Here is a 15,385-nt window from a genome sequence, read left to right on the forward strand (position 1 = left end):
TGCTATGTTGTGCTTGAGGCCATTAACTTTTACAGAGACTAGTTTTAATTGCGCTATAGAATTCTGTTGTTTTCAAATGTTGTCTTTTTTATTTTCACAGGTTGTTATAAACTCTTGACATTTTTATGCCATCATATATTTCTGCCAGTTTTATACAGGATGTGTTTGCCCTCCGTACCTGCTCAACATAAAAAGACACAACCAGGCTTAATAAAACAACATATTTTTATTCATAACATGCATTTTTATTCAGATTTTATTCACATTAAATAACTCGAGCTATCATATGTTGCACAACGATCTTCTTGGATACAAATTTAATGTATCATCAATTACTTCATACACAGACTGTCTTTCACCGTGTTGATAAGCAGATATACATAATGGAGAGATGGTCGACAGAAATTCATAAAGTTCACTGTCAAACAACCTTTAACGCATTGTAAACTTTGTTGCAGGCTGGCCACATTTACTCGCAATGAGAGCCCGACAGACGACCTTAAATTGATGTGACCTCCTTTGTGATGCTTTTGGCAGTAGTTGTCCAGTATTTGGTGATTGATGTTGCCGCATGTGTTTGCGATGCATAAAAGATTGTTGCATTTCCTTCTGTATATCACTGTTGGTGCTTCCAGATAACACAGCAGCCTTGGACATACAGTAGCCAGCTGCTCTTTAAATAGATTCAGCAATAACCTCTGTACACATCCAACAGCTGGTTTCACATTAAATTGATCAGTTTTCAGCAGATGTTCATTTTTTTCCTGCAAATAAGAGCAAATACATATAAAAACATCTACAGTCTCAGTCCTCATAGGTCAGTTTAAAGGGTTCCATGCACATTGCTGTACCATACTGTATTTGATATACTTTATCCCGCCATTTACAAACTGTTTTCTCAATAATGCTTCTAACACACATCGGGCAGTCGGTCTAAATTGCTTCATTTTCAAAAGGGAGTTATTCGCTGTTTGTATAGCCCACAGTGTTTTAGATAAACATCGCTCTGCCCCATGCCCAGGCCTTAGCTGTATTAGCGACTGCGTCAAGCGCATCAATTTAACAAGGTGTTTAGAGCTCAGCATGTGACATATTTTACATAGCAACTTATCCGTCTAAGCCTTTTCCAAAGATATGTGAGCATCCTGTCATGGGTCATCAATTTTGTGCCCTGAGCACCATCTCTAAAAGTGTTGTTTTAAACAAGTTTTCACAACAAAGGTTGTGAAACCTTTGATAGCCATGATATCGATCCAGATCACAGCCGCTATAACCGTACCATTTTTAACGCTAACAGTTTCCATTGGTGAGACACAGGCATTACACAGGACATTTTCAGAAGCCCCTGAGTTTTTAATTTGGTTTGAACAGCAAACACAGTAAATATTGATGGTCTCAACTACATCCTGGTTGTCCTCTGTGATTTCCACTTTATCGGTTAAATCCTGTAAACAAAAGAAATAGGTATGGTTTTAAATACAGCTACGGCTACTTCTTATGCCCTACAAAATACACACGCTTGCTTGAAAACATACTTTCCAGATAGCATGCTGTCCGATACCCTGGGCGCATGACCCCCCGTTTTTGTCTGATGGGGCAATACGGCATAATCCATCTCTGGCATCGCCGTTGCATCCGCCTGATAAGCCATAGATTCATAATCACTGTCTTCAGAGCCCACTTTGACCGCTGTTGGTTGCTCGATAATCGATTCACCCATAGCCGTAACATTAAACAGTGGCTTGTTGTCAGCAGAAAGTGCAGTCATGTTTGCACAGAGCTCCTCAGTCTCACAATCCATCAACACGTCCTGATCAATCTCCAGATCATCATTATCCATAAAACAATATGGTGTATAACTATCCTCAGAACCCCCAGGACTTCCTGGAGGTGCTTTCCCCTTGTCGCAGCTGTAGCTGTTCATAATTCTTGTTTTCTGAATAGCCCTTGGTTAGCTCAAAAAAGCGCTGTGTTTTCCACCCATCACAATAAAGCTGTATATCCGGGGGAATAAAGCCCACCCCTGATGCCATCACAGCCTTAAACCGGCCCTTTCAATCTATTTTATATCAAGCATTCTTAAAAAATTTGGTAGCTTTATATAAAAAAATATAAAATATATGTAAAGTTTATATAAACGTTCTTCAAGCTCCTAACAATTATACATTCACTTCATATAAAACTAACATAAAGGTTATACAAACATTATTTAGGTACTTATCAAAATCCCTGCCAGCGTTATATAAAAATGATATAAAGTTTATATAAAATTATTCAAAGGGTTATCAAATATACAACAACCTCGTATAAAATCGCTTTAAAATGATGACGTCATACCATAAAAGCTCCAACCCATTCCCACATCATCAACGCGTCACCACCACCTAACACTCACCAGCTAACTTCTCACTACGCCCTTGACAAAGCAACAGCGCACACATGCTCTCCCATATTAAAATCATATTAATATAAATGTTATATTAAAATCATTTTAATACAAAGTTTAGATTCATTTTATATCAAAACACACAAACACACTTTATAGCCGTTTATATAAATCTGATATCAATTTGATATCAATTTGATATCAAAGGCCTATCAAAAGGGGCCAGGGCTAAATACCCAAAGGGGGCGTGCCCAACTGTCAAAATTGTTTTGCTTTCAAAAGGGGGCCCCATATACTACTAATGTCTACCATTCTGCAATCTCTTTCATAGTCACACTAATTATGCAACAAATTAGTGCTAGGGGTTCCAAAAACATCCCCTCACCACAGACATGAACTCACTCTAACGCCACTGCCACGCTCCTCTGAGGTGGAGATGGGGGTCCCTATACCCACCCGAGCCTCATATCTAACTCCACGCGACAGGAACTCACACAGAAACACACTTGTCACGTTACTGAACCAAGACTGGGAGGTGATGAGAAGGGCTGTTTGGTCTTTGATACTCTGCAAGTACAAACCCCTCATAGATCCAGACTAGGAAGTTAGGTAAAGGCTCGAGGTGCTCGACTGCTTGTCAGTACTATCTCCTCACCTACCTCAATATAAACCATGACAGATCATTGCAGTTCAACTATTCAATGATCTCATGAGAAGATTGTCAGTACTATATGCATGTACAAACGGCAGAATGGCAGAGGTGCACTGAAGATATCCCCATGCCATAACATTACATATGATGAAGTTATCACAAAATATTTCTTTGAACGATTCCCAGAACATTGGTAGTACCTGCTCAGGTATTAGTCAGGGAGACTAAGAGAAAGTGGTATTTCAAATAGTGCAATGTACAAGATAACTACGACTATAAATCCCAAAATGTTTGTTGTTCAATACAAGTCCAGATCTAGGACACTGTCTTCAATGACATAAAACAGATCCACCCACTTGTCACTTGTCAGCTCTGAGCAGCTTATCCTGGCTTGCTCTTTCGCAGACTGGAGCAGGACAACATGTCTCAGAATGTAAGGGAGAAACAGAACAGGATGATCTGCTAATTCCTGAGTAACTGTCTCTGACATGGCTTTTTGTTTAATGTACTTAGCCATTATATGTTGCAGTGCATCATCTGTGCACGAAATGTTTCTGTTGATTAACCTAGGCAGCCATGTCACTGTGCCAGTCTCTTGAACCAGGTATAGGATTAGGGAGAGTAGCATTGAACATGTCCTGGAATCTCATGGAAAGTCCAGGTTCTTTCTCTTCCCCTCTCTCTAGTTCGGGTGCTAGCTCTCTTCTCTCCTGGGACAGGTGATTACTTTAGGAGTCTGTAGTGTTCTGACTTAACTTCTTGCATATACCCTCATTGCTACGCACCAGTTCGTCTTCCCATACTTGCACTGATCCACTGCAAGTAAGGAGAAAATTAAATTCTGAGTTGCAACCCTGACACCACTTTTTGCTCATCAACAGAGGGAGTTGTGGGCCAAAAAGGAGCCTGTTCCTCCTAGATTTAAGTCAATGGTGGATAAGTAATATAATATCCATATTTTATGAAAAGAATATTTTGTAAGTATTACATTTCTAGGAAATGGAAATTTTCCCTGATGTGAACTTACCTGCCGGTTCATTCGGAGACACGCAAGTGGGAGGTGGATCTGCAAGGGTCGAGCAAGCTTAAAAATTATAAAGTAACTGGACGATGATTTTGAAAGCTGCTAGTGAGTGCGGACCATTAAACCCATTGCACTTTTGTCCGCCACCTTCCTTTGAGGGTAGGATTCTAATAGCTATTTCAGCTTCCTTTCGCCCATTAGGTGCATCTTTCAATCCAATTTTGTGGCTATTTAGTTTAAGAAAGATGCTAATCATGGGAGGCATGTGCCATCTAAAAGTTGGGCTCAACAGTTAAGCCTTAAGCTTCACCGTAGGGAATTGGTCTTCACACCTTTGTATGCCAACCCCCTGGAAAAAACATTTTTAGAGGTGGGCCCCCACCGATCCCTGGTCATGGGGTCAGCAGGTACCTTATTAAGGGGTTCGCAGTGGGTAATGTAAAGGAGGCATGGTATCAAACAGTAAGACAGACACAAGTGATCAAAGTTCAACAGTGTTTATTGAGCTTCAATTGGGTTTGCAAAACACCTATTTAATACTTAATTTAAATATGGGAGCAAGCTATGACCATCAAATAATAATAACACAGTCCTAGTTTGGTCTTGTCAAAATAAAATGACCTATACTAATAAACCTATTGCCAATCCTTTATTTCTAAATACAAATAGTGTGGGAAACAATGTTATGCAAAAGAAATGTGTTCACAAAATGATATGTCAGGATATTCAAGCTGTTGGCTCCCTTTCCCCACGTGTTTGGCACTGTACAAGGCGGCACACTCGAGCTTAGCACACTCTCTGGTTTCTCTAACCCGAGGATGCAGTTTGAAATCTCAACATCAGGGCCTTCTGTGCCAAAGTCTCTTTGCCATTCAATGGGCCTCATTATGAGGTGGGCGGTAAGGGATTACCGGCACCGGTAAGGGCACCAGTGCCGGTAATCCCTTACCACCCTACTACGAGTTCCCTTTGCAGGTCCTTCCTTAACGCCTGTTTTTTTCAGGTGTTAAGGACGGGACCCGCAAAGGGACTCTAGAGCTTATAACGGTACTGCAATTTGCGGTACCGTTATTAGCGCCTTCCCCATTCCCATTGAGCCCTGTGGGGGCTCAAATGGGAATGGGGAATGGCCCTGGTGAATGGGGAATTACTGGTCCCGCCAACCTTGGAATGGACCGGTAATTGCTCCATTCACCAGGGCAGAATCGGAACGAGTTTGGAGGCAGCCATGGCGCTAACAATGCCATGGCTACCTCCAACCTCGTAATGAGGCACACTGGGCCTCATTACGAACCAGGCGGTAAGTATTGAACATTACCGGCATGGCGTAATGAACGTTTACGGCGTGGTCCGATGGCCTAAAGAGCGGCACATTCCGACCCATCGCGCACGAGCATTACGCCATGCCGGAAATGTAAATTACGCCATGGCGTAAATGACCCTAAAACGGCCCCTACTGGCATAGTACGCCGCGCAAGGTGCACGACCGCCACCCATCATAGCGGCGACCGTAGTGAGCGGTCACCGTAATTAGCGGTCACCGCAGTTAGCGGTGACTGTAAATAATCGGAACCGGAAGTAGCGTCATCGCGGCGGAACGGGAAAGAGCACGGCGGCCATCTTTAAAAACACAATACATTGCCATCCTCCCCAACCATTCCACATCCGACCCTGAGACCTGTCCAAACCCATAACCCACCCAATTACCAATCTGAAAATGCCCAAAGTTGTTAAGAAATCATGCCATCGGCAGCGCCAGGACCGCTTCTCCCGGGAGGAACTAACCATGTTTGCTGAGACCCTCCAGGACAATGCTGCGGTGGTCTTCTCTACGCAAATGTCCAGGCCTGCAATAGCCAAAAAGAAGGCCATATGGTCCCTGGTGGCACAGCGTGTCAGTGCGGTGGGGAGCGTACCCCGCAACGCACAGCAGTGCAGAAAGTGGTGGGACGACCTGAGGCTCTGCGTCAGGAGCATCCTCTCGGCGAATAGGAACCTGGGCACGGCAACCGGGGGTGGATGTGATTCCCCCATCAAATTGCAAGCATGGGAGGAAATATGTGCATCCACCATTGGAATGGAGAGCATACAAGGAGTCGGAGGGATGGAGAGAGGAGTCCCGACATCAGGAGATGCAGGTAGGTGGCTCCAATCAAGCCTTGCAAAAATCACCAAAGACCAATCATGTGAAGTACTATGTTTCCCCATAGTGCAAATGCAACACATCAGCAGGAGACTGCCCACAGACACATCCGAAATCCACCCTGTACACATGCAGCATGCAAACCCTAACTGCCGGCCCCCACATACCACCATGCTACTTCCACACAAAAGGCAGACAACCTGTATGCCCCTGCCTCAAATGTGCTGCATGTACCTACTGATAAGATGTCATTCGTCACAATGCACGCACAATGTCCGCAGACCCATCAATAACACTCTCCCTCCTTTGCTCCACCACAGGCTCTGATTCAGACCTCCAGGATGAGGACACCACTGCCTCCACAGTCACCAGGAGGGCCAGGACAACTGTGCGTAGGCCGCAAGCCTCCACCTCTGCCGTCCCGAGGATAACACCCCAGCAGCCACAAACCCTGCCAGGGGAAGAGGACAGGGCACTGACAGCCACCACAACTGTCACCACAGAACCAGCAGCAGCAGCGCACGTGACACACATTGTGCCCACCAAAGGGACAGGCTCTGCTGCATGCAGCACCCTTGGCGAAATTGCTGCCATAGTAGCATCCTCCGACAGTGAGGCACGGAGCATCGAGGAGATTGATAATGGAAGCCTCACTGCCCACCCACATTCCCCCTACACATCCCTAAGCCTCCTGCAGGCGGATGCCACACAGGGGCAGTTGGAGGCCGAGGATTGGCCAGCCACCCCATCCCCGCTGCCGGAGGTGAGCAGCCCAATGCCATTGGCCATGAGCCAGAGGAACCAGCAGACCCTGGATGATATTGTCACCCGGCAGCAGCATCTATCCACCCTCCTCAATGAACACGTTGCAGAGTCACGGCTGCCATTGAGTCCTCCACGAAGGACATCTGCACAGAACTCGCCGCTGTGCGGCACGTCCTCTCAGAACTGGTGCAGACCATTCGGGACAGCCGTCCAAATGTGCAGCCAGGACCCTCCTCGTCAACCAGCTTGGCACAGAGCAGCCCCATCCGCAGATCAGGGAGGAACCTGCGCAGCACGTGCAGGGGTGCCCCGGGGGCCAGGGGAGGGGACTGTCATTAGTGCCCGGACAGTGGAGAAGAACTACATCACACACTGCTGCACAGAGTGAACCACAGCTTCGTAGGGATTCCAGGGGGGAGGGGGGAGTGGGTGTTTTGGGGTATTCAGGGGGGAGGAGGGGAGGGGGGAGTGGGTGTGTTGGGGTGTTCAGGGGGGAGGGGGGAGTGGGTGTGTTGGGGTGTTCAGGGGAGAGGGGTTAGGGGGGAGTGGGTGTGTTGGGGTGTTCAGGGGGGAGGGAGGAGGGAGGAATTGGTGTGTCATACCTTTTCACTATTATAATACACTTTATCGTTTAGCACAAATCCAATGTGTGGACATTGCTCATTGCGTATGTGTGCTTTATTGTTGTACAGTCCACAGTGTGCATGTCCCAGACACACACAGTGCCCCAAGTGCCGTCTCCATGTTACACACACCCGCCGTGTGTGCTAGAAGCATTGGTCAATGAGATTCTGACGCATTTCACGCCCCTCCTGTGCATCGCTGCATCCTTGAGGTGCTGCCACATACCCACCCTCCTCATCCTCATCGTCAGGTGGTTGCAGTTCTGCATCAGGGGGCAGGGGCACATTTCGTCTGACGCACATATTGTGTAGCATGACACATGCCATGACGATCTTCGCAACCTTCCCATGGCGGTACTGGAGTACCCCTCCAGACCTGCTGATGCAGCGGAAACGTGCCTTCAGTAGGCCGAAAGCCTGCTCAATCACCACACGGGTACGTGCATGGGCACGGTTGAAGTCCTCCTCATGCTGGTTCTGTGGGTTCCGGACTGGTATAATAAGCCACCTCTTCAGGGGATAGCCTGCATCACCTGTATGTGGGCAACAATGTATGTGTCAGGGATGAGATTGATTTCTGAACATGACGTGCCACCATGCCTTGCATTCAACTGTAACTTTGCATCACTTTTAGTTGTGCTAATGGATTCACACTATGCAACCGGTATATGTTCATGGCTCTCATGTACTGTTTTGCATTCCAAAACACAATGTATGCAGGGGGGGCAAGTACCTTGTGAGCGCCCATCCACTGTGTACGTTCAGGCTGTATCTTTAGGTGATCTGGCACGTGTCCTGTGAGGTTAACGCTCACATGATCGCAACATTGCTGTCTGCCTCATTATGACCCCAGTGAACAATACTGATGTCAATAGGGACAGTTTGTGGGCCTTGCTGTCTGTGTTGTGGTGCATTGATGTTCCAGTCCATCATGTGCCTCCTTTGGGCACAGTTATGGGGGACAGGCCTTTCAGTGGATGGTGTTTGGTGACGTGCATGTAGGTGCATTTCGTTGGAGTCAATGTGGTCACATTTTGTACAATGCACTTGCAGATGGTTGTGTCATGGTTGGGACACACCTTCATTCACATGTTAGGGCTGCTTAGGTCAGGCATCACGTATACAGGTGTCAGATGACGTAAATTCTGCCTCAGGGTATGATCTGGCTACTGCTAGTCGCAGCCAGGTGAAGTATGCACCTCCCCCCCCTTTCTGCCATGTGAAGTATGCATCATTCCCCCCCTTTCTGCCAGGTGAAGTATGCATCATTCCCCCCCCCTTTCTGCCAGGTGAAGTATGCATCATCCCCCCCCCTTTCTGCCAGGTGAAGTATGCATCATTCCCCCCCCCCTTTCTGCCAGGTGAAGTATGCATCATTCCCCCCCCCTTTCTGCCAGGTGAAGTATGCATTGGTACGTCGATCACCTACCAACTTCACATTTACATGCTCATGACATGAGACTCACCGAGTAGCCATGATCTTGGCCCTGCATGTCGCTCCATGTAGCGTGGTATTGTGGAGTTACGCAGGACCATTGAATCATGGGTTGATCCGGGGAATTGGGCACAACAATGTGTGAAGATCCTGTTGGAGTCACAGACCATTTGCACGTTGATTGAGTGAAATAGTTTACGGTTGCGGTACGGTACCTCCATGGCACGTGGGACCGACAATTCCACATGGCTGCAGTCGATGGCACCAATGCAACCAGGTATGCCAGCTAGTGCATGGAAACCCACTTTGGTGTTAGCAATCTCCTGGGCAGACCGTGGCAATGAGATGTGGTCATCTGTGTGCTTGAGGAGGGCATCCAGCACTTGGATCAGTGTACGTGAGAATAGTGGTTGTGATATGCCATGCAAGTGCCCCACTGTGTGCTGGTAGGTGCCTGTGGCCAGGAAGTGGAGCACGGACACTACCTTCAGTAGGGGGGGATGGCGGTGGGTGTTTCAATCATGCTGACGATGTCGTTGTGTATCATGTCCACAATGGTGGTGATGGTGTTCCGGTCCAGTCGGTACAGGGTGTGGATCTGCTCAGCGGTGAGGGTGAATGGACTGGCTCTGATGCGTGGTATTGGGGGCTGCCTGCATGGTGCCACTGGCTGTGCTGGTGGGGCTTGCTGGCCCTGCCTTGCCCTCCTTCTCCTCCTGCGTCTCCTCTGTGCAGCCTCTTGTTGTTGTTGTTGTTGTTGTTGTTGTATTTGAAGTTGTAGCACTTGCATTGCTATCAGGTCCTCCAGCCCCAACATTGCTAGTCCTATTGGTATCATTGTGGAGTGTGACTGGGTGTGGGAAGGGGTTGGGTGTGCTCTTTTTGTACTTCCTGAGTCTGTATTGCCTCCACCTGTGCTGATTCTGTGCACCTGTGGCAGCTGGATTCACTTTACATGGCCCTTTACGGTTGGTTCGCGATGGCGTAATTAGCACCATGGCGGTAAGGTACTTAACGGGCTGGGTGATGGTGTTAGGTGCATGTCCGCTTGGGTTGGCATTCGCGTACCTTTGCGCCATGCCGGTAATTACAGTGTGGGATCTCGCGTGCGCGCGTCCTTGGTGCAGTTAGCGGCAGTGTTAACTACGATGCCGCTAATGGCATCGTAGTTAACAGTCACGGCTCATGATCGGACCTAGCGGAAAACGATGGCGGTAATCATTTACCGCCATCGTTTTTCACTTAGCGCCTGGGTCGTAATCAGGCCCACTGTCTCTTATTTCAGAGGGCCTGATGAAACACAACAAACATTAAAGTTCCTTTCTTCTTAGGATTTCACATGTGCAACTTCTCGTATGATTTACTTTTCACCCCGGGCCCCCCTATGCCGGGCTCAGGCCCACTTTAACACAAAACCTTCAATTGGTCTCCCTCCGCTGGACTCGGACCAAATTCATCTACTTTTCCAAACTTTCTATACTTCAACAAAATCAAAGACTTTCGACTGTGCGCACGATTTTGCTCTACCCATCGCAGGACCACTTTGATTCGCAATTATTCATTCTATTCATGATATCAACCTTTTCTCACTTTCACTTTTGCCACTTCTCAGCCGGATACCCTGCTTTTAAAGTTCAATCACTCATCAACAGTTCAACTTTACTTGCGTCTCCTATAACACACGTTTTAGCAATGTTCATTCCTATGCTCACCATATAATGTTACTACTTGCAACCTTGGCTTCAACACAAACCGGTCTTGTATCGGTCTCCCCAATTTACCAGCTGTGTTGATTTCACTGACGTTGCTTTGTTCTTGGAGCCAAGGACGGTACTGCAGCAGCTGCTGCTTTGCCCCACCTTGATTATCGACGCGGGAGGACCCTGGGTATCTCTGACACACAATGCTGGATTCTTCCGACTGGTTTCCTGGTCTTACGCTTTCTATTCTCGAGGGATCTGGAATACAACGGTTCCTTGTCGAAAAGGTCAAGGGAATTTCGCCTCCTTGTGATCCCCTTCTGTTATGCCGTCTTTCTTCTCTCATTTAGCTGCCATCTCGAAACTCCTGTTTCCTTGTGTGCTTTGCCTCACTCAGAGTGTGCACTTGTGCTCTGCCTTTTATCTGTGTGGGGTAGATTAATGGAAGTCAGGTGTATGTGATGGTCAGTAATTGCATGACCTCACTGGACATTGTATTGGGACACATTAGGTATTAGTCTGTTTTCTTCCATAGCGTGCTGTCCGTTTGAAAATGTGTTTGTGTTGAAAAAGGCAGGGGGAGAGTTCCTAAATAACCCACCTGGTAGGGTGGGGAAAAAGGTGTTACAGAGAAGGGGATATTGCGTCTCACCATCTGGGGCCCCACTGCCACTCCCTGAAGATCCCACACCCAGGTGATCCTCCCGCACTGGACCACCCCCAGGAACTGTCATTAATCCTTGTCTCATTATATCCCATTACCTACTACAGAGGGAGCATCCTGACAGACATAATTGGAACCACGATCTTCGGAGCACCTGAGACCACCAGTACCCATGCAAGATAGGAGCCAAAGGGTTTTCTTCCCCAGAGGGTTTCCCTTTTATTTTTTAGTAGACACTGGGGCAACTCGCTCATGTATAGGAGAGGGAAATGCCATGAATGCTCAATGGTTCTGTGGAGATACAAGTAGAGTTCCTTTTACTGAGAAATTGCCAGTCTATGTAGGAGAGTGTGATATGTCTGTCCCTTTTTATTCAAGGCAGACACCAGTTAATATACTGGGCAGAGATTTAATGACAAAGCTAAATATGACGATTTCCATCACAGATGAAGGCATAGTGTGTTCAATGACAGGAATACATTATTTAAATGTGGGCGAATTTATCATGGCATTTACTGGGCAGATAGCTCTGTGAGGAATGCCGTTAGAGCCCAAAGTTTTTCACTATGGGGTTTGTGTTTTGTTAACGTGGTTACCCGGTTTAGTGGGCAAGATTATGAGAATACCTGATGAATTTCTGTTCAGGCCACAGATACCTATGGATGAAGAGGGGAGACAGGTTCTTCCCTTGAAATTACAGGCAGCCATAGTGCAGCCATAGTGCGAGGGGGAATTGGCCATGCTCGAAGGATTTGATGATGAGGGCAGGCCCTGGAGAACAGTTATTTCTATTGGGAAGGATATAGATAAACTGACGTCAGTGATGAGGAGATGTTTAAAGACGACCCGTCAAATGACGAAGTAGTGTTCAAAATGAGCATCACGTATTGGATCAGGACAGAAAGACGAGAGATTCCACAGAAGATGATGATAGTGCAGCAGTGTCCCGCATTTTTTGATGAGGATATGGAGAAAGTGGCAATTTACTTATGGACTACGTGCCCTTATGATGTAGGCTTGTAAAAAGGGGTGTAAAAGTTAAAATTAAATTGAAACAAGGAGCAAATTTACCTCAAGCAAGGCAGTGTCCCATGTCTCGAGAGGCAGACAACAGTATTTTCAAGACTATATCGGCCATGATGGAACAAGGTATCTTAGTGATGTCAGAGTCACCATGTAATACTGCATTGTATCCTATCAAGAATCCAAGGGTGGGTCATGGAATTCAGGATATGATACCAATTAACCAGATTGTAGAGGCAGAGTTTCCTCTAGTTCAAAATCTGGCAATGATTTTGGTTAGCATTCTCCCGGAAGCGTAATATTTTACGGTGATTGACATGAAAAATGCATTTTTTCTCAATCCCCTTGCATAAAGATTCCCAAGATCTTATGTCATTTACGTTCCGTCGGACTAAGATGAAAAGTACACGTTTGCCCAAGGGTATTGTGAGTCTCCATCGATTTTCAATAGGGTCCTGCAGATGGACCTAAGCATTATTTATTTGCCAAGCATTGTGCTGCAATACGTAGATGATATTTTGGTCTGTAGCACAACAGAAGAAGAGTGCAGATAAGACTCGATTCAGCTAATGATTATTTTAGCAGACAAAGGATACAAGGTATAAGAGAAATTGCAGTACTGTCAGGAAGAGGTGTTGTACATAGGCAGTTAATCTCGCATGATGGAAAGAAAGTTACACCTGAAAGAGCTGAGGCGATCTTGAAAATGTCAAAACCGCACATGATAAAGCAAATGCAACAGTTTTTAGGACTTTGTAATTATGTTGGAGCATGGGTTTTTGATTATAGTTCACACACAAAACCTTTTTTCCAAGCCCTGAAAAAGGCACAGGTGAATAAGGAAAAAATTGAATGGTCTGAGGAAACTGAGGAAGGGTTTGATGAACTAAAAAGGCAATTTGAACAGCTCCAGTTTTAGGAATTGCCAATTATTCTGAGGAGTTTGTTTTATTTTCACATACGAATGGGACAGTCATGACAGCACTACTCACACATAGAACTGCATTGGGGTACAAACCCTTAGCATATTACAGTGGGATTCTGGACCCAGTTATGAGTGGTCACTTCCCTTGTGAACAATTGTTGGCAGCAGCCGTGTTTGCTATCGAGAAATCTGCAAGCATAGTGATGGGTTGTTCCATGACATTATTTGTTTAGCATGCTCTGTTTGCTGTTTTAGAGAAACCTAAGGGTACACTTCTGCTTATGAGGTGGTTATATTGAATCCAGCGATCAAAACAGTCAGGTGTAAAATGGTGAACCATGCCACGTTTGTAGCAGAACCACTGGCAGTAGATGAGAAAGTGCATGATTGCTCAAACTATGAGGAATTCTATGATGAGATCCCGAGAGTGAAGGAAAATGCTCTAGCAGCTGGGGAGGTTCTCTTTATTGATGGTTCTTCGAAAATTGATCAAACAGATGGAGAAAGTCTTTCAGGCTCAGCTGTGGTAAAACACAGAGCCAATGTGGAATTTGAAGTGGTAGCAAGTGCGAGACTACTGTCTCATTTTTCAGCACAGGCTGCAGAATTGGTGGCGCTTATTGTCATGCACGGGAATCACGCAGGGCAGGAAGTTACAGTGTACAGTGACTCCGCCTATGTGACGTCAACCGTGCACGCAGGGTTAGCATGTTGGAAAAGGAGGGGCTACCTCAGAGCAGACAGTACTCCAGTGCAAAACACCACATTATTGGACAGTCTTATTGAAGCATTACAACACCCGGTAGCCATCGCAATAGTTAAGTACGCAGTACACACTAAGAGAGGTGACTTTATTTCATGCGGAAACCAAGCCACAGATGAAGAGGCCAAAAGAGTTGCGTATTCTTCTGATATTTTTTGTTTTGATACTCCTGATGTGAAAGAGGAAATGGTTGTAATAATAGTTATGAATGAAAGCTTCAGTCATTTGTCACAAACGCAGTTAATGGAGGTTCAAGGTGGAGCTCCACAGGAAGAGAAAGACCTGTGGACATGGAGGGGGTGTTCTTTATCCCCTTCTGAAGCACTGCGGTGACAAGACAGCACTGGTAAACCAGTGATGCCTGTAGCATTATTAAGGGTGGCGTTAGAACAGCTACACTACCCTGCACATGTCACTAGGGAGAGCCTTGCAGCAACCATTACGGAGGACTGGTTCGTATCGCATCATATGTCAAAAGTTTACTACTGGGCACACACTCTGAATATTCAGAGGAGTAATTCCTAGACCAAATGGTCCTTTTCAGCATTTACACATCGATTATGTTGATATGCTGCACATTTGTAATGGATACAGGTATATGATAGTGGTAGTGTGCCCGTTTTCAAGATGGATTGAGGCTGGTCCATGCACACATCCTGATGTCACTTGCACTGAAAAGTTCTAAATCCCAGAAGTATTTCCTAGATGGGGAGTATGTGAGGTATTGAGATCAGATAATAGCCCCCATTTTGTGAGAGGTATTTGAACAGAATAGCTTATTGCTTAGCATTAAACACACGTTTTCTTCTGCTTATCACCCGTAAGCAAATGGGAAATGTGAGAGACTCAACAGTCTGCTGAAGGAGAGAATAGCAAAGTTGAAACTGACCCTGAAGAAGGAGTATCTGCATTGGCTGCCCCTTGCAGTATATGCATTAAGAAATAAGCCTGGCTCTGACCACCACCTCACACCCCACAAACTAGTCACAGGGAAGCGAATGTGAACGCCTCTGACTACTCCATCTAGGACTAGGAGTGATGCCCAGACAACTGCAGAATTGTCAGGAAATGAGTTACGTAAGTTCTTAAAATGTATGACCACTAGTATCTCTGTCATTTCAGATCAAGTCAAGCGGACGGGATGTTGATCTCAGAAGACAGATGAAGACCATACAGCAACTGGACCTGAGAGACTATGGGCCTCATTACAAGTACGGAGGTAGCCATGGTGCTATTAGCGCCATGGCTGCCTCCATACCGGGCTCCAATACCGGGTTCCTGC

The 15,385-nt window shown here is 46.2% G+C and overlaps 1 long non-coding RNA gene across 1 annotated transcript in view; it reads right to left on the reverse strand.

Moving 5' to 3' along the window:
* Positions 1-245: 245 nt before the first annotated feature.
* Positions 246-15,385, reverse strand: part of LOC138472573 (uncharacterized) — a 200,716-nt gene continuing 185,576 nt past the window's right edge. The window contains exon 3 of the long non-coding RNA XR_011268642.1: positions 246-764. This is a non-coding gene — a long non-coding RNA (uncharacterized lncRNA). The remainder of the gene's footprint in view (positions 765-15,385) is intronic.

This window comes from Ambystoma mexicanum, chromosome 8, assembly GCF_040938575.1.
Source record: "Ambystoma mexicanum isolate Mex_15411 chromosome 8, UKY_AmexF1_1, whole genome shotgun sequence".
NCBI classification, from domain to species: Eukaryota; Metazoa; Chordata; class Amphibia; order Caudata; family Ambystomatidae; genus Ambystoma; species Ambystoma mexicanum.